Source organism: Tursiops truncatus, chromosome 17 (assembly GCF_011762595.2).
Source record: "Tursiops truncatus isolate mTurTru1 chromosome 17, mTurTru1.mat.Y, whole genome shotgun sequence".
In the NCBI taxonomy this organism is placed as follows: Eukaryota; Metazoa; Chordata; class Mammalia; order Artiodactyla; family Delphinidae; genus Tursiops; species Tursiops truncatus.
In genome coordinates, this window is record NC_047050.1 from 65,088,196 (window position 1) to 65,107,386 (window position 19,191).

General features: G+C 41.2%; 1 protein-coding gene and 1 long non-coding RNA gene across 2 annotated transcripts in view; both read left to right on the forward strand.

Annotated features, from left to right (window-relative positions):
* LOC109549456 (uncharacterized) overlaps positions 1 to 19,191 on the forward strand; it is a 663,670-nt gene that overhangs the window by 57,556 nt on the left and 586,923 nt on the right. The window lies entirely within an intron of this gene.
* On the forward strand, positions 9,897 to 18,732 carry LOC141276944 (uncharacterized). The gene is made up of 2 exons (XR_012327353.1): positions 9,897 to 12,896; positions 14,345 to 18,732. It is a non-coding gene; the product is annotated as an uncharacterized lncRNA (long non-coding RNA).

Sequence of the window (19,191 nt, forward strand, 5' to 3'; positions counted from 1 at the left end):
GTATTATTGAGAATTCACTGAGCGCTGTGTGCCAGACTCTGTGCTAGGTGCCGGGGATGTGAGTGAGCAAGACAAGTCAGAGTCTCTGTCATCGTAGCAGTGATCTTTTGGCGGAGACTCACTGGGTAAGAAATTACACAGATGTTTATCAAATTACAACAGTGTTAGGTGCTGTCAAAGAAAAGTTGCACAAATAATTACTTACTCATGTTGATGTGGGATGCTAAAGAAGATTACAGGGTGATTGGTTTGACCCTGTAGTTGTACTTACCCCAAGTCCTTACACACACCCAGGTGACAGTTTCAATCTCATTTCTTGGTTCTGGAATTTTTGCAAAGGGGGGACGTTAAGATCACGGGTCTAGGTGAAATGGGGTTTGGAGTTTCAACAAGGAAAGAACCTGAGAAGAGGGGGTAGAATCTTTTAACATTAGCTGATGGCTCTGAGTGATTGGCTTAGCTCTGGGGACTAGAGAAACTTAGAGCATGGAGGGTGATTGACATCTAGACTCATTGGATTCACACATGGACCCTGAGAAAATCTTTGAAGTTTGTGCAGGGGATCCCAGTAAAAAATATACTCTTGATTGAAGAGCTGATATCTAGCTGGGGTGGGTATCCTCTCATACCTGGCTTACAGGTTTCAGATGGACATCTAAGGGGGAGCTAAAGAAGTCAGGTACACCTTTCCAGGTAGCCACATGAAGCACCTCAAGATCTGTGGGGTGATGGATGTTGCAGCCTTCTCAGCTGGCTGATTGACTGACTATTAGGAGTGGAAAGGTCTTAGAGTTGAATCAAGTTAATGGTTCTCATGCCTGGAACGGGAATCACCTAGAAGCTTATAAAAATAGAGAAACCCAGGGCATAGCCTTACTGGGACAGAATTTGGACAATCTCAAGAGATAAGGATTGGGAATCTGTTTATTTTTATACAGTTAGAATAAACCCCATGTAACAGTTCATGGGCAAGCATGAACCGGTCAAGCCTCTCTGGTGGATGCCATCATTCTGTTCATTATTTAAATATAGTTATCATTTCTGGAATATTCCTTAGAAAGTCACGATTTAAATACTTTACATAAATGTATGGTTCCTGGAACCAGATCAGAATACTTTTAATACTGTACGTCTTTGGGAAGTTAAATGTCTGTTCCTAATCCTAGACAAATATTTAGTTAAGGTGCTCACTATTCCTGAGAGGAAAGTGTGTGTGAGTGAGTGTGTGAGTGTGTGTGTGTAAGCATGCTCACACAGTGTTTTCAGCAGTTGTTTCCAAAGAGTTGATGGGTTGAGCCTTGGTAATCTCAGGTGTCATTCGGTGTGGCCCAGTGTGGGGGCCTTTCAGTCCCATTTGGACTCTGCACAGGTGAGGTCAGAGCACCGTACAGGGCGAGGTGCTTTGTTCAGTGTTGAAGGCTATTGTTGTTGACCTAAAAAGGACCCTGTTTGCCACTATGACCTTTGTGGGCCTATTGTAAAAGGCATTCATTGATTCCGTCGACAAGCAACAAACAGTTAGCACAGGCTACATGCCAGGTACTAAGTTCATTCTAGGGGTTCAGAGATGATTAAGGCCTGAACCTTAGTCATATGGGACCACCAAGGCTTTGAATTTAGTTGGGGAAATACATTCAGATTGAGGTGGTTGCTCCGCTGCAATGTGGTTAGGAGTTTGTACTTAATTCTCTAGCCCCATCACTTACAAATGTTCATTAAATGTAAAGAACACCCTGAGAGTTAAGTGGACCTAGCACCAGGAGATCCAGCACCTTTTCCAAGTCCTCTATTCCTCATGAGCACTTCGGGGAATGAATCCAGTCTCCGTTATTAATCCAGTCTCTATGGTTCCCATAGAGCAGGGCTGGGAGCTTCTAATTCAGCCACATGTATGCTGTTTCCATAGTTATATGATCAGAGTGACTAATTCATCAAAAGTAAGTTTCTAAAGCCTAATGGAATAATATCTCTGAATTGATACACTCTTCCTTTAAAATTGGTATGTTTTTTTTCCATATCTTTTAAAAATACCAAAAATAATTTGGAAGGTCTTTAAAAGTCATTCAGTTTATTACCATGTATTACATTGCTGTGCATGAGGAATATGCTAAGTGATTTTAATTTTACAACAATTCTGTGAGATTTTTATCTCCATTTTACAGATGGGGAAATAGGGGCATAGATAGCTGAACTAATTTTCTAGAAAGACAAATAGAAAATAATAGAATCAGGATTCAAATTTGTCTAATTCCAAAGCCCGCAATTAAAAAAAAACCTCCTTGGGGCTTCCCTGGTGGCGCAGTGGTTGAGAGTCCGCCTGCCGATGCAGGGGACACGGGTTCGTGCCCTGGTCTGGGAAGATCCCACATGCCGCGGAGCGGCTGGGCCCGTGAGCCATGGCCGCTGAGCCTGCGCGTCCGGAGCCTGTGCTCCGTAACGGGAGAGGCCACAACAGTGAGTGAGAGACCCGCGTATCGCAAAAAAAAGGAAAAAAAAAAACAAACCTCCTCTACACTGTCTCTTTTATGTATGTGTGTGTGTGTGTGTGAGTGTGTGTGTGTGTGTGTGTGTGTGTGTGTATGTATGTGTGTATTGGAAGTTGTCATTCATTGTCTGAATTTCAGGACCACTTAGAGAATATCTGATCTTGAATCTAAAATATAAATTCTCTCTATAAAGATTTTGATTTGTCTTCAGGTACATAACGAGTGTCTACTGAGCATGTGTTTGACATCGTGACAAACACTGGGAACCTAAAATTGTGAATTCAGATGCAGTTTAGTAAGACAGACAATTACAAAAATCAAATCAAATATTTGCAATTCTGTGATTTCTGTAAAAGGTAAGTCCTAACTTCTGTTAGTCTTGGGAGAACCTGAAGAGCAGTATGAGCTATAAAATCCCATGTCAGTACTTATGGAGAAAACCCTGGAGTGGGGCACAGGTAAAAGTCACATATAAAGGAAAATAAAAATGGTACAGCAACTAACTCCCTCTACTTCAACTTGAGCACAAGTTTCATGTTGAGTGAATAAGTCACATGAACTTGAAAATGAAGTATGGGTTTTAAAAAGAGAAAAATGAGTTTGTGGGCAAAGGCCTCTATTGTTTCCTGGGATCAATTCTATTGATTTTGTTCTGTGACACGTAAGAGCTCTGGTTTTGAGATGTGGATGTTGACTAGCAGCAAAAGGCCGGGGATAACAGCTTGGTAATGAGAGAAAATGACTTGAAGTTTCTCTGCTACAATAGGAAGATTTTGATTTATCTCTGTTCCTCCAGTTTCAGAGTTTAGAGCAATTGTACGTGTAGCACCTTAAACAGTGAGCCTCCCAGAAGTGACAAGGTTATACTTGGAGGGTCAGGAGCAGTTGTTGGCATTTGAGTTAAGAGAGGAAAAAAGAAGGTGGTGGTAAGGACCACAGAAGTGTCCTCACCTTGCCTGATCATAAGTGCTACTTGGCCTCATATCAGTTAACTCTGTCTATAATTTTGTGACATAACAACCACCTGTCAATGGAATTTATTTAGCTTACATGTCTTCTGTCAGTTGGGTGGGGGTCAGCAGATCTAGACTGAGCCTGTCTCGTAGAGTCTCTGGTCTCATGTCTCAGCTGGGCTGACACGTGAGTCTGCTCTCACATGGGGATCATCTATTCTGGGTTGGGCCCATCTGGTCCACAAATTGTCATCCTTCTCCTGGGTCAGTGATTTAGATAGGACAAATTTTCTTCATGACAATGTCAAACGTGCAAGAATAACTTTAAGGACTTTTCAAACTTTGATTATATAGTACCCACTGATATTCCATGGCAAGGAGCACAGATACATGTACTCTACCCTATGTCTTCTGTTAAATATGTTAAACATAACATTCTGAATCAAACTCTCTATGAGGGTGCCTGAGTTTCTGACTCTTATCATCAAGCAAATTTGGATCTAAAATAAAAACCTTTTTAGCTTTATTTTGTTGTAATCATATATGTACAAATGAATACATGTGCATGTATCCAGTCATTTTGGAAGAGTCAGGCTAACTAAAAGTTCTTTCTGATGAAGCTCTGAATCTTTCCTCAGTATTTTTTTTTCTGTTGTTAGCAGCTTTATTGAGATAGAACTTAGATACCATACAATTCACCCATTTAAAGCTGTACAATTCAGTGGCTTTTAGTATATTCCCAGAGTTGTACAACCATCACCATAATCAATTCTGGAACATTTTCATCGACTCAGAAAGAAACCCATACTCTTTAACTGTGACTCCTCAAAACCTCTTTTCTCAGTTTTTGAGGCAAGGATTCTGCTAATTTTCAAAAGACATTTTTCTTTCTGGGCTCCCCCAGAGTTTTGGAAATAACTGCATTATAGCATTTATCACACAGCAGGGCTATTAGTCCTTTCTTTTTCTATCTCTCTTATGAATCTGTAACTTCCTTGAGGACTAAACACTGTGCCTTATTAAACTTTATAGCTATACTTTCAGCCTAATGCCTAGTATATCTTGGCGTTCAAATAATGAAGGAAGGAAGGAAGATAGGAAGGAAGGAAGGAAGAAAGAAGTAAGAAGGAAGGAAGAGGGAAATTGTAATAGAAATTTTGGTTTAGTCTGTAGGATATGGTCTGGAGAACATATCCCTATGACCTATTTTGGAAAATATTCATGAAGTTAAAAAATAGGTTTTTTCAAAGAAAAAAATTGTGAGTTTTGAACAGTTTTTTTTGTACTAGCCCCATCCTGGAAATTCTGAGATATTTCCTCCAGAACCCCCACAGGATTCCTCACTACATCATCATCCTTTGTTCATATTAGTTAGGACTATATAGGTGTGTATATATATATATCACAAAAAGATTAAAAATAAACAAGTTAGAAATTAATTTTTCTCTGACATAGCAGTCACTAAGTAGATGGTTCAGAACTGATGGGGAGGCCTCGTTCCATAAGACTGTCTAAGAAACCTGTCTTGTGCTTCATCATTCCCCAGGGTACCACCTTCAATAGTACTGTCTAGGATGGCCCCCCAGTATTTCTGTGTGCCAGTCAATTGAGGAGGCTAAGGGACTTTAAAAGCATAACTTGGAAGTTACAACATCACTTTCAGGTACACCCTTTTGGTGGAATCAATCATATGGTCATACCTAGCAGCACAGGTGGCTGTGGAATATGCTTTTTATTCTGGTTGGCTTTGTATCCAGCTACAGATTGAGTGTTACTTTCCTTTTCTAAATGAAGAGGGAGAGACTGGATGTTAGGAAACAAGTAGTCGTGTGTTCCATGTGCTGCTTTTACAAATACTAATTGGCAACATAAAACTGAATTCCTGTTTATTTTCCTTATTTTAAGTTTTGTATCTTAACCAACCTGAGGCCTGAAAAATTATCATGACTTTTAAATGTATTGTTGTTCTACTCTTCATGTTTAGACATGTTTCATGGCATTTAAAAGAAATTGATGCCTTTACAGCATTGTTTTCTACTTTTGTAATTGAACATGTATTTCAGTTAAATTATGGAAAAAATGGGTTTTGGTGCACTAGCCTGGAAAACTTACAAACACTATTATTTCTGTGGGAAAATGGCTTCAAATTCTTAAAAGAATCTGACGAAGAAATGTGCTTTTGGATTTGAACACATTTGAAAGTTGGGAACTGCTAAATGCACTCAGGTTTACGCATATGAAGTAACAGATGAGACTTACTGGAACGTTTGCTCAGCAGCGCCTTACACAGCACTGCAGCAGCCTCAGTACTCAGCCAGGACTAACAGTCCAGATCTAGCTTCCTCCTTTCTCCACATGTTCATCAGGCACACAACTGCTGGCCTCTCTTTTTCACTTCAAACATTTAGCTTGTTGTTGGGAAGTTGTTTAGTTGGGAAATTGTAGCAAGAGTACAAATAGAAGATTAGATAAGGATATCTTAAGACCTTTGAGTTATAAGTTCAGTCGAGACTTTAGAGACCATTCATTTAATTTTAATAAAGGTAATGGTAGCCTTCTTACTCTAGAAAGAAAATGGCTACAAAGTGGCTTTTACCTTTTTGAAGTAACACAAAATGTTTATGTATCCTAACATTAAAATAGCTACTTATGGGATGGTTTGATTCCAAATCTCTGAATCAGTTTGTCGAAGGAGTTTTTATGCTTTTTTAACTGTCTTCCCTCCCCCACCTGCCACCCTGTGCCCTAAGCACATGCTTAGCCTGAGAATTGGCTAATCCACTACTGATTGTAGAATTTACCCCTAGTTCAGTCTCATACAGAACCAGGAAGTTTTCTTTCACACATTGAACAAATATTTATTACGTGCCTGTTAAGAAAGCACTTGAATAATGTACTGGGTACTGGGAAACAGCAGTTGGGTAAGAGTCACACACCATGCTCTCAGTGAAGCCTGCTCTCTGTTGGGAAACACAGACAGTAAATAGGTAGTTACAACAGGTATGAGGAGGATTATATGGGGGGGGGGGAACACAGTGTGATGTGGGAACAGATTGCAGGAATAGATGCTTTAGTTTAAGGGTCACAGAAAACTCCAAGGAAGAATGAGTTGTAGTAAAACAGACTTCATAGTCAGAGAGAAGATTACATCGTGTCTTATTCAGAGATTACATCACTGGCAAGTGGCCTGTGAGAGGAAGAGAAGAGGTTTACCTTAGCACCTATGACTCACCTGTGGGAAAACATCTAGCATAGAATTTGGCACACAAATCTCAGAAAAACTGAATCAATGAATGGTGGAATTTCAGACAGTATTGCTGATGACAAGAAAAAGTTTTCTGCCCATCCCAAGGGAGTAATGACCTAACATATCACCTTCTTCCAGACAAGATTAATCCTTCTTAAGATTGCTTAGAAACAGCTAAGCTGGTCAGAGCTTCAGGAATTTAAGTTTAAAAAAGAAAGCACTGGTGAAGAAATAGGAATGCAGCAACTGTATGGTCATAAAATCAGAGGGTCAGAGCCAGTAGGAGCTCTAGAGGCAGCCATGGCCATATCTTCCATTCTAAATGTAGGAAATCAAGTCCCTAAGTACAATACGTGTGTGTGTGTATGTGTGTGTGTGTGTGTGTGTGTGTGTGTGTGTATGTGTGTGTGTAATGAGTTTATAAACTTTAGAGTGGAGAGCTCTGAAAATGTCTTCTATTAACCAAAGGGGGCTTTAACAACTTAGAAATAAAACAAAAATGATGATTTAAAATTTTGGCCAGAGAGAAGTATATCTGAAGGTGAACTGGATGGTGATTCTGGATTAAACATGAGGATGAATAAAGGAAATAGATTCCTTTCTCTCTTGTAAGGCAGCCAAGGAATCAAAGAACTAGAGTAAACCATCTTGAAACAATATAGAAGCAGTTGAGATTTCATCTATTCATTTGTACATAAGTTGATCCATTCCTTCAAAGATATTTTTTGAGCAGCTAATAGCATTGGGGATGCAGTGGTTATTTGTTATTGGGTAAGACAGGATTCATACCCTCATGGAACATTCAGTCTAGTGTGAGATGATAGGAGACTGAAGTAAAGCGTTAAATTCTAGGATGGAGGACTCTGTGACAAGGAGAGACCAAGGTACTACGGACAGTATGGTGGTGTGTGTATAAGGGATTTCCAATGAAGGCTTCCTGGAGGAGGTCCCATATAATCACAGGTCTGAAAGATGAGTCGGGCATAATCAGGTGAAAGCAGGCAGAGTATAATGAGAGCTCAAAGTCCAAGGAACAGCTTATATAAAAGCACAGAAGTCAAAGCATAATAAGAGGCCAGTAGAACATACAGTCATTTAGTTCTGGGTACAGTGGTAGGTTTAGGTTCTTAAGACAAATAAGATATGACTCCTGTTTCTTTGTAAAACTATATTTGTATGTATATGCACACATGCATACAAACAGCAGCAGTCATTCTAAAATCATGAGTGTTCATTTTCAAATATTTGGCACTCGGCTTTCTAGGATCAGGAGTAAAATTCCTGGTTCACTTGTGCTTGGAAGGGGCCATATGATTATTTCGTGCCAGTGAGTTGTGAATGGAGGGCATGTGCGTCACTTCTGGTTCAAAGTATTTACTTGCCAGGGCCTTCTTTCCTTCAGCCATGGCAACTCAGCCGTGTTCCATATAGTGCCTGTCGATCATCCTGGGGCTCAGAGGGAGGTCAGTATAGAACAGAACCCCCAACGGGCATATTAATGACATTTAGTACAAGTGAGAGATACTTTTTTCATTTTAAGGTAATTTTTTGGTCTTTACAGAGATGCAGGGTATTTGTTATAGCAGCATAACCTAGCCCACTGTGATATCTACAAAATAAGAAGCAGCATTTTCAATTAAATTGAATTAGTAATCATTTAAAATTTCCTCAGTCTTTGTTAAATGTTATGGATATAAGGGCTATAAAGACAGGTGCTCTTCCTGCCAAGTATGACATTGGGGAGAGAGACTCATGATCCAGTCAGTTGGTTGCTATGAGGTCAGTGAAAGGGAGAAACACAGGTCTCTGGGAGCATATACAGGGACATGGACTTCAGCCCAGAGGGGTATAGAAGGTAAAAGAGGCCAAAACTGATTCTGGAAAGATGCCTAGGAGAGAGCCAGGTTGAAAAGATGGGAAAGGATATTCCAGGCAATGAAAAGAACAGGAGGAACTATACAGGGAGATTAAGCCCTGACTTAATCAGGCAGCAGGCATTTTCCTTGTGAGGACCAGGAAGTCTAGCGTTTTCTAAGCCAAGAAATTTTAGAGCACAGAGCACAAAGTACAAATTTTAGAGTCCCCTGTAGCTATAGATGGCATGTTTGTGTCCCTGCCAAATGCATATGTTGAAACCTAATCCACAATATGATGGTTTCTGGAGCTGGAGGTAGAACCCTCATGAGTGGGGATAGTGCCTTTGTTAGAGGGACCCCAGAGAGATCCCTCACCCCTTCTACCATGTGAGGTTATGGTGAGAAGGTGGCTAACTATGAACCAGGAAGTAGGCGCTCACCAGACACCAAATCTGCCGGCCCCTTGATCTTGGACTTCCCAGCCTCTAGAACTGTGAGAAATAAATTTCTGTTGTTTCTAACTCATCCAGTCTATGGAATTCTGTTATAGCAGCCTGAATGGACTACGGTAACTGCCCTGGTGGATTTCCTGTAAGAACCAAATCAGGGCTCAAACAAACAAGCAATCAAACCAAAAAGGATAGAAATAGAACAGAAACAACCAGTGACTGACCAAGCATAGCTGGCAGAAGGAACAATCTGTTGTTTCTTGGGAATCCTGCCTGCTGAGGGCCAAGTGGAACTACAAGGTTCTGTATGAACTTCACATTCAGACCTTAAACATCTAAAGGTCTCTTGTAGTCTCTGGAAAGGAAGCAAGGGACAGTGCCACACCCACATGACATCACCGTGCTCACTTCTAAAGAACAGAAACCTCTTAAAGCTAAGGTGTGTGGCTGGGTGTGCTTCCAGTGCTTCTTTAACAAGAAGAGAAACCTGATAGAACAAGAGTTTCAACTTAGTACATGGCTGCTCCAGTTAGAGGGTCTGTTTGTGGTTATTTGAGTGTGGGGCAGAGTGTGTATTTAGAACTCGTCCCAGTTTTCTTGAAACCTGCTTTTCTTCACCTCATTACCAACTGGTAGCCATGCATCCAAATGCTAATTTTTCTTAATTAAATATATGACAGTTTTAAAAAATTACTTCTCTTTCCATTCTAATTAGATGTTAGTGATTCTGCTCTCTCCACTAATTACTGCATGTCTTCCTTCTGAAGACTATATATATATATATATATACTATATATATGTATATACATATATGTATATATATAAGTATATATAAAACCATATACGTATTTATATGCACACATTCATATATGTGTGAACATATGTATGTGAATATATATGTATACACACAGATATAAAATTGAAATTTTAATAACCTTCCTCTTGGGAGAATGCATCATTGATAAAAATATCCCTGCCTTGGGTTGGTAGTTTTCTGGGATTTCAATTTCAATAGCTTCTTCCGTATTAGGCTGCTTTCATCTCAGAGGAAATAATCATATCTAGGTTTGGCTCTGTTCAATGGGGCATGACTACACCAGAATGGGTTTCTTCCTGAACACAAAAAGAAAATTGGAAAAAAAAAAATAAAAGCCCAGTACACCAAACTCCAAATTATCTAAATCCATTTTCAATGAAGAGCTTGGTGGCTTGGTAAGGATGATGACTTTTGAAGGAAAAAAATCCATTGCAAAATCCCATTTCCCATGCTGTAGGGTTAGGAGAATAAGTTGCACCCAGGGAGGAGGGGGCATGCTCCTCTTGACATGTAATAAAGCAGGTGGCCTCATTTGAATTTTCCCATTAGGTCTCCTGGAGTGATCTCAGAAATACGTTGGCCTTGCAAACTGTAACTCAGCCTTGGCTCCCTGACTCCAGGAGAGCCAAACAACAGAATTAGAGTTTTTCAGACAGCAGAATTAGAGTCTGAATTACTTGAAATGTCCAGCAGGAAGTTATTTGTTATCGTGTTGAGTTTCCTATTTGCCACAGAATATTAAATAGGTTTCTTATTTTCCACAGAATATTAATAATTGGGCTTGAAAGTGGGCAAATGCCTTCTCTGCCAACCAGCCTTTTTCTTTTTGCCTCTCATCCTGTTTTCCCACCACAAGGATCAATGGAGATGTTTCCATCCCTCATCAAGATGGGGGCTATCTAGATGGAGCATCTGATACTGACAGGCTCACGGTTAAAGTCAGAGATAATTAGCCCAAATATAGGCATTCCCAGCAGAGGTGTGATGAATAAGTGCCAATGCAGGAGACACGGTCCGATCCCTGGTCTGGGAAGATCCCACATGCCACGGAGCAACTAATCCCATGCGCCACAACTACTGAGCCTGCGCTCTAGAGCCTGTGTGCCACAGCTTCTGAAGCCCGCGCGCCTAGAGCCCATGCTCTGCAACAGGAGAAGCCACCACAATGAGGAGCCTGCACACGGCCAACAAAGAGTAGCCCCTGCTCGCTGCAACAAAGACCCAATGCAGCCATTAAAAAAGGGAAGAAAAAATCAGTTTCATTCCTTTGTTCATTCAGCAGATGAATATTGAAGGAACCTAAATGGTACAAGCAACATGGCCCCTGTCCTCATGTGGTACACAATCAGAAGAGACATTGGAGAAAGAATTAGCAAAACATTAATTAATTGAAACTTTGAAAAGTGTTATGAAAGAGAAGTATAAGAAGCAATGAGAAAACATATCAGAGGGACTCAAAAATATAGTTGTCCCACACAGGCTAATAATTTGGTATGCTTTCAAACAGATTTAAAAAAAAAACTTGTTCATCTTTTATTTATCGGAGGCAGGAAGAAACTGATTTGAAAAAAAAAATCACTTCATTTTACTAAAGAAACAGAAAACAAGATCTTTTCAGGATATGTATGAGAGAGAATATACACTGATGTGGCAGACAGGCATGGATTTATGAATGTGCTTTGTGGGGCGATCGCAGAGCTGTCACTAGCAGCCTATGCAGAGTGACAAATCCACTGGGTCAGAGGAGTACAGGCCTTCTAGCTACCTGTCTTCCATCTTTGTTGAGGCTGGTGACCCAGTCCTAACATCTAGGTTCTGGGTTCTTACTATGCTGTAGCGGGGAAGGTTATAGAATGCTTCCAAGCATCTTGCACAACCTAATGGCTTTTCCCTTTAGTTCTTGCTACATCCATTGGGCCCCAGTATGACATTGCTAGGGACTTCTAGCAACTCTCTTACTATAACTGGGTTAGATATTTTGGGGGTGGCTGGAGATCATCCTAATTAGTGGGGGTAGGAAAAAAGAGGCAATAATTAAAGAACTGCATTCTGTTACTGGCAGTGCCAGCCCATCCAGAACCCATGGACCAATGAAGAGTTATAACTCAACTAACCAGCTGATGTAATGGGCATTTGTGGAAGAGTCTTGGGGAGCCTGAGCTTATGCAAGGTCTAAACACTTCTTTCTTTTGCTGTGGTCACCCATGTTCTCCCAACAGCACCATCATTCTGTGCCCTTTATGTCTTCTAATGCCCCAACGTGGCCTGAGCCTTTATCCAGACAGCCCGAGGCTCCAGCAGCAAGCTCACTACAAGGATGCATACGGCTGAGGGCCACAGGGTGCAGGTGGCTGTGGTACTCATATGTGGGTGCACTCCTCAGTGCTGCATGCTATTTTTATTCTTTGAATCATATTTCATGCGTATGACCTACTTACTCACCTGATCAGGGAGATCCTTATAGGTAGAGTCAGTGTTTCATTCACGTGTCCCGTGACCCGTAGTAAGTGTCCAATTAACGGTTGAAGAATAAATAAAGAGAACTTCCTCTGGCTGGCTCTTGCTGGGCTCCACCAGACACTGGAAGCTGGTGGGAAGTCTGTGTATCCAAAAATAAAACTGATAGCAGTAGAACCTGTAATTTGGCTTGCCTGGGAGAGGTGGGTGGTAAAAACAGAGGGCATAGCCATGGAACCCATGGCCTGAATGTAGCCAGACTTCCAAGAAACTTATTTTAAATTAATTAAAACTGTATACCAAAATAGCTCCACCCATTAATTGACTTCCACTGACTGAAGCAGAATTGATATTTGTGCATGTTTCTGGCAAAATGTTTTCTGTATTTCCGTAGTTCTTATTCTTACTTAAGTTTTCTTTCGTAATTTCCCAAGACAGAAATCATCTTGTGAAACGTGTTAAAGGATCCAACATATAGATATTAAAATAAATAATTTGCTCCCATTTCACCCCGTGGATTATTGGGATTCCAGATCTCAGCTGACTGCCAATAACATGCATCTCTTAAAAAAATACGCATCACAGGTGGGCTCAGCCCAGCAAGAAATATTTGCTTCAATTTATACTCAAGGTATGACTCACTTTTCTGGAATCAAGACTGGTGTACATGGTTCGTTAGTTTACTGTGGAAACCTGAGTTAACTGCTTCTGAAGCTCTGTATTTCAGTGATGTCCTAGAGCAAAGGTCAGCAAACTATGACCCACAGGTCAAATCCAGCTGGCCCCCTGTTTTTGTAAATAAGGTTGTTTTGGAACCCACAGCTAAACCTATTCACTTATGTATTATCTGTGCTGGATTTCACACTACTACAGCAGGGTTAAGTAGATGTGACAGAAACTTTATGGCCCACAGAGCTGAAAATATTTACTATCTGGTCCTTCACAGGCAAATGTGCCCTATATAAATTAGTGCCTGGTGGCTGCCCAGTCTGATGAACTCACCTAATCTGACAGGGCAGGAACAAAGAAGCTCAAAAGATAAGTGGAGATGAGCTGGGTAAATGGCAGAGGGAGCAGCCCTGAGGCTGGAAAGCCCTCAGTCAGGGAGGAACCTGATGTGTTTGAGGAAAGAAAAGGAGGCTGCCTTGATTAGAGCTAGGAGAGAGAGAGTTGTTCATGGTCAGGCTGAAAAAGCCCGCCAAAGCCATATCACACAAAGCGTAGTAAACCATGATGAACTTTCTAGATATTTTGACCATTTTAGACTTTCAGAGTCCAGGGAATGCATTAAAAATTAAAACAAAACAAAACTACAGAGGTGTGGTGTCTTTGTCACTTCCATATCGTGTTATGTCCATGAACTTGAACTTGAAGCACTGTCACCTTTCCCCATGGCAAGGTGGCCACTGACCTTTTGGGATTCACCCCAGTCAGCCTGGTACATCTCCTCTTGTTATTCCTGATGTGCAGCCATCCTCCAGCCCATGGTGGGAAAGCACAGTGGGGGAATCAGGCATTCTCTGAGGGCAGGTGAGCACAGATCTGGCCAATGGCTTCTGGCTTCACAGCTCTCCATGCCAGAACTTCCATGAACCTCAGAGATGGTACCAAACTGGACTGGAGTGGGCGTGAGAAAGGAGAAGGCAGACCCACAAAGGCTGGGTCCTGCTGCGCCAGCTCTCTTGTGCTGATGCTGTGGGGTCCACTGAGCACAAAAGAAGCCTTTCTTCTTGTCTCCATTTTCTGGTACTTCAGCTTGAATAGAGGCTCCAGGATAGGAAATAGTTGATGGTGAAGGTTTAAAATACGGACTTTGAAATGAGTTAGAAGGAGATTTGAATTTTCACTTTCAAGCTCACAAGCTTAGGCAAGTGACTGACTCTCTCTGAGCCTGAGTCTCCCTGTCTATAAAACGGGGATATCAATATTAAGCCGGTAGAATTGTGATAATTATATGAGATGAGATATGCAAAATGCGTGCAGAGCCTGGCTGCAAAACCAGTGATTATTGATTAGGGATGATTTCACTGGCCTTTGGCTAGATCGTTTGCGTATTTCTTTCTCCTCCTGTTCCAAAAGGACACATATTACAAAGAATATTCGGGTGGACTGGACTGGCAGTGGAGCCAACATCACGTGCTTGCACTGCGTGGCCTGGGATTACATCAGAGACATCATCCATGCCTGTGCTTCCTGGCACACCTCCCCACGCCTTCAAATGAGGCCTCCCTCCGTCTGTCACAAAGACCAAGAAAAGGTTCCGGTCCCTTGAGGTTGGAGAAGAAAGCAACTGTGAAGAAACAAGCTATTAATATTAATGTTCCAGGAAAAGGAGAAGAGAGAAAGGACGTGGGGTGCCCAGAAAGAATGACTCCATATGGCTTTGATGTGTTCCTTTCCACAGGACGGGAGCAGCACGGAGAATACAGAATAGCGAGGAGGAGGGAAAGGAGGAGGTGGAGGTGGCCTGGCAGCATCTGAGAAATTATGTGAGCTGTGGGGAGTAGGTTCTGTCTAGACAAAAAGTCAGCCAGCCACGCTGCCATCTGCAGCCGTCAGAGAACAAGCCAGCAAGGGAAGGGGGAGCCCGCAGGTGCCCTGTTTATTCCAGTTAGTGGGTGTGTAGGATATTTTCTCTAAAGGACTGTTGTTGTGCTAAACCTGGGGGAGCACCTGCTATTATTGAGACCTTTCCCAAAGATCTCCTTTTTTGTGGATCTCTTCAGGCACAGTTTATTATTATTATTTTTGCCTCTCCATTGAAGTCCTATTGTACCTCTTAATTTCTCACGCGGATATATTGTCTGATTCTTAAGAGCTCAGTCGGCAGTTTGACCTCAATTTAGATCCTGCCTGTATCTCTCTCTGGCCTTGCCATGGTGGGCAAATTACTCCACCTCTGAGAGCCTCTGTTTTCTCTTCTATAAGAAATGTAAGTAATAGTGAGGAGGTAGTTTGTGTACAGGCTCTAACAACAGTAGCCGGTCTTATGACTGCTAGAGCCTGTTCTCTCTCTCTCTTTTTTTTTTTAAGATTCTTTTGATGTGAACCATTTTCGAAGTCTTTATTGAATTTGTTACAATATTTTTTCTGTTGTATGTTTCGGTTTTTTGGCCATGAGGCACGAGGCATGTGGGATATTAGCTCCCTGACCAGGGATCGAACCCGTACCCCGCGGGCATTGGAAGTCAGAGTCTTAACCACTGGACTGCCAGGGTCATCCCACCTGTTCTTTCTCTTCCTCAAAACAGAGACAGCAGAGGGCAAGGTGGTGAAGGAGTGACAGCAAATGTAAACATCTTGGGATAGTCCATTACTAGCAGCACAGATATTTCACACTCTGTTGAAGGAAACAAGCTTCCTTGGAATACTTGAGGTAAAGCCTCTATATGTTGAGTGAACTTTGATGCTTTTGCACAAGTAGAAACTGAGACTCTACTCCCCACAAGTAATAACGATCTCGACACATGAAGAAATATTTCAGGCTGAATCACCTGGGAGGTGTGACATTAAATTAAAGGAATTTAAAAATTGATAATTATGTGACATGTTAGAGGTGTTAGCTAATATGATTACTGTGATAATTGTATTGCAAAATGTAAATGTATCAAATCAACATGTTGTATATTTTAAACTTACGCAATGTATGTCAATTATATCTCAATTTGAAAAATAACTTAGAAAAGGCAAAAAGAAGAGGAATTAGATGAGAGCTCAGACTATGGCTAACTATTTTCATTTTCTTCATGATGACGAATGGTGAGTGAGTAGCAGAAACCCACCAAATAATATCTGTAGTATGTTGTACAATATAAAATTTTAGTTCAGTAAACCCTGTCTATTTGCCATACTATACAGTGGCATTAGTCTTGTTCAGTTATTTCTTTTGATCATCTTTGTAGAGTCTCACATTAAAGAACCCTTTAGGTATTAAATTAAACCTGGATGGACCCTACCTGAATATTGTTGACAACATTCTGTTGCTCAGAGAAAGGAAAATCTTATTAGGCAAATCCGCTTAAGAATGCTGCATTAGAGAAAATATATCCTTAAGCAATCTTGGAATGGGGAAAAAGTCCTCCTAAACAAGTCATAAAACCTAAAAGGTCTAAGAGAAAAGACTGACAGATTTAGCTACATAAAAATATAACATTTCGGCCCAGGAGAAGCAGCATAAAGAATGACACATGGGGGCTTCCCTTGTGGCGCAGTGGTTAAGAATCACCTGCCAAAGCAGGGGACACAGGTTTGAACCCTGGTCCGGGAAGATCCCACATGCCGTGAGCAACTAAGCCTCTGCACCATAACTACTGAGCCTGTGCTCTAGAGCCCACGAGCCACAACTACTGAGACCACGTGCCCCAACTACTGAAGCCTGCGTGCCTAGAGCCTGTGCACTGCAATGAAGAGTAGCCCCTGCTCGCTGCAACTAGAGAAAGTCTGCACGCAGCAACAAAGACCCAACACAGCCAAAAATAAATAAATAAATAAATAAAATTTATTTAAAAAAAAAAGAATGACACATAAAAACTTATTTCCTCAATAGATAAAGAGCTATTACAAATCAGTAAGAGACCATTTGGCCAAAAGAAGCATGAATAGGCAAAAACATGAATAGGCTGATTGCTCCTAAGTAGGTCTTTCTTGTATTAAGTCACAGAGTCTCTGTACACTCTAGAACGACACATGGAGTGTGCAGTGGGAAGACAGGGATATGTCAGGCTTATATAGGACGAATAAGAGTGGAAAAGTATGGTAAGGCTTTATGTTTGTGTGGGTAGGATGTGGAGAGCAAAGGGAAGAGAGAGAGAGAGAGAGAGAGAGAGAGAGAGACACAGAAGTAGAAATGTATAAGGCATGACTTGGGGACCAGAAAGATTGGAATGGAATGTTTTTTAAGAGAAACATTAGAGGGCATGGCAGGACATATAGATTGGGGACTTAACTGGAAGTCTTTGATGCCAGCCTAGGCATTTAGAATTGATCTCCTAGGTAGTGGAGAAGAGCCATTGAAGGTTCTTTTTTTTTTTTTTTTTTTTTTTGCGGAGCACAGGCTCCGGACGCGCAGGCTCAGCGGCCATGGCTCACGGGCCCAGCTGCTCCGCGGCATGTGGGATCCTCCCAGACCGGGGCACAAACCCGCATCCCCTGCATCGGCAGGCGGACTCCCAACCACTGGGCCACCAGGGAAGCCCCCATTGAAGGTTCTTAAACAGGGCTGAGACAGGTCTCAAGCATAGGAGGTAAAACTGAATTAGCAAATTAGTTAGGCAAAAGGATAGTTATTATCTACAACTAAAGCATTATTATGTTCAACTCAAGAACAATCCCCTGGCACAGAGCCTTGTGTTCTCAACATATGTCTGCTGAATTTTTATTACTTTGAATATAAAATTACTGTAGCCTAGATGTTATTTGGCCTCCCCAGCTTTTTCATATAAAATGATGTGACATTTTAAATCTGAAGTAAGTGACTAAATCTTTCTCTTGCTCAAACCCAGTCCAAGGGGTGAGATGAGGTTAGACATCATGGCAGCCCTCCATCCTCCTTGCTCCTCCTGCCCTCAGATGGGCAGCCAGGTCCTGGGTTAAGCACCACTTTTGATTCCTCTGGTTCTTTCTCTGATACTACCTATCATCATATGCCACCCCTCCAGGCTTTCCAGAGTTCTACAGCAAGTATGGTGCAAGGCTGTGATGTAGAATGAATGAAACAGGACAAAATGCCATGAAGTCAGTATCCTGCAGTTGCACCACTTAAAACAGGTGTCTGCCTTTAGAAAATATGTCCACAAGGTCCCCTCTACTGTGGGCACAGGCTTGTCATAGGAACTGATGGGTAAGAGAAAAGGATGGTTGAAATACAACCCAGTCTATTCACCTCAAATCATCGACATTTTATTCATGATATCCTAATTAACTTTGGATGCTTTTTTTGTCCTTTATCCTTTTTTATATCAAAAAAGTGAACTGTGTTGGTTGCCCCATGTCATTTGTAGAGAACTGTGGAAGCTAATTAAAAACAAAACCAAAAGCCACAGATGTAATTATTACATAATGAGGTAAGAATAACATTATCTGATGCTATTACATATACCAAGAGTGAATTTTAATTAGAACCCCAGGTGGTAACTGAGAAGTGAGGTATAAAGAAATTTTACCATGACTGCCTATTTGCAAAATAATTATGCATCACAATTATTGCTTGGGTATAAACCAGATTCTTTGGGAATACTTCTTAAAAGGAAGACTATTCTTTGGTCTTGGCCTGTGAGAAACAAACAAACACACATGCCTTATCAAGACCAGTTTCCTCAATCTGATACTGCAGGCATGTAAGATTTAGGACCATCTGAAACATGTAATCATCTAGTATCAAAGATTAGATTCATTCTTTCTCGTTTCTATAAAGTATAAATATGAGATGTATCTGTAATGGCAATGAAATAAATATTTTAAAGCATCTACTCCTGTTCTTACACATAATTTATAATACTGTTTTATGACTCTCTGTGTGTATGTTTGTGGGGGTATAAAACACACAATTCATTCCAGTGCAGTATATCAAAATAACCATAATATACTTGTACATAAGTATACAATTGTGAAATAGTGCTGAGCAACTCGTAAAGCTTTTCAGTAAGTAATCCCTAAAGACCCTTTCTAAAACTTAAGCCATGCGTTGTCTCCATCTTGTGGACAGGTGACTGGGAGAGGGCAAACGAGTCAATAGGATAGGAGACAGGTAGGCAGATTAATCTCTTTTAACATGTATTGCTTGACAGGCTGGCTGGAATGCCATGCCCTGGTCCAGCGGAAGGTGTGCCATTTGTGGATGTTTAATGTCTTCTGTGAGCATGAAGGTGTTGTGGCAGGTGTTGGTTATATGCATATAATCAGTTTCTTGTTTTGTGCCTAATGAAAAC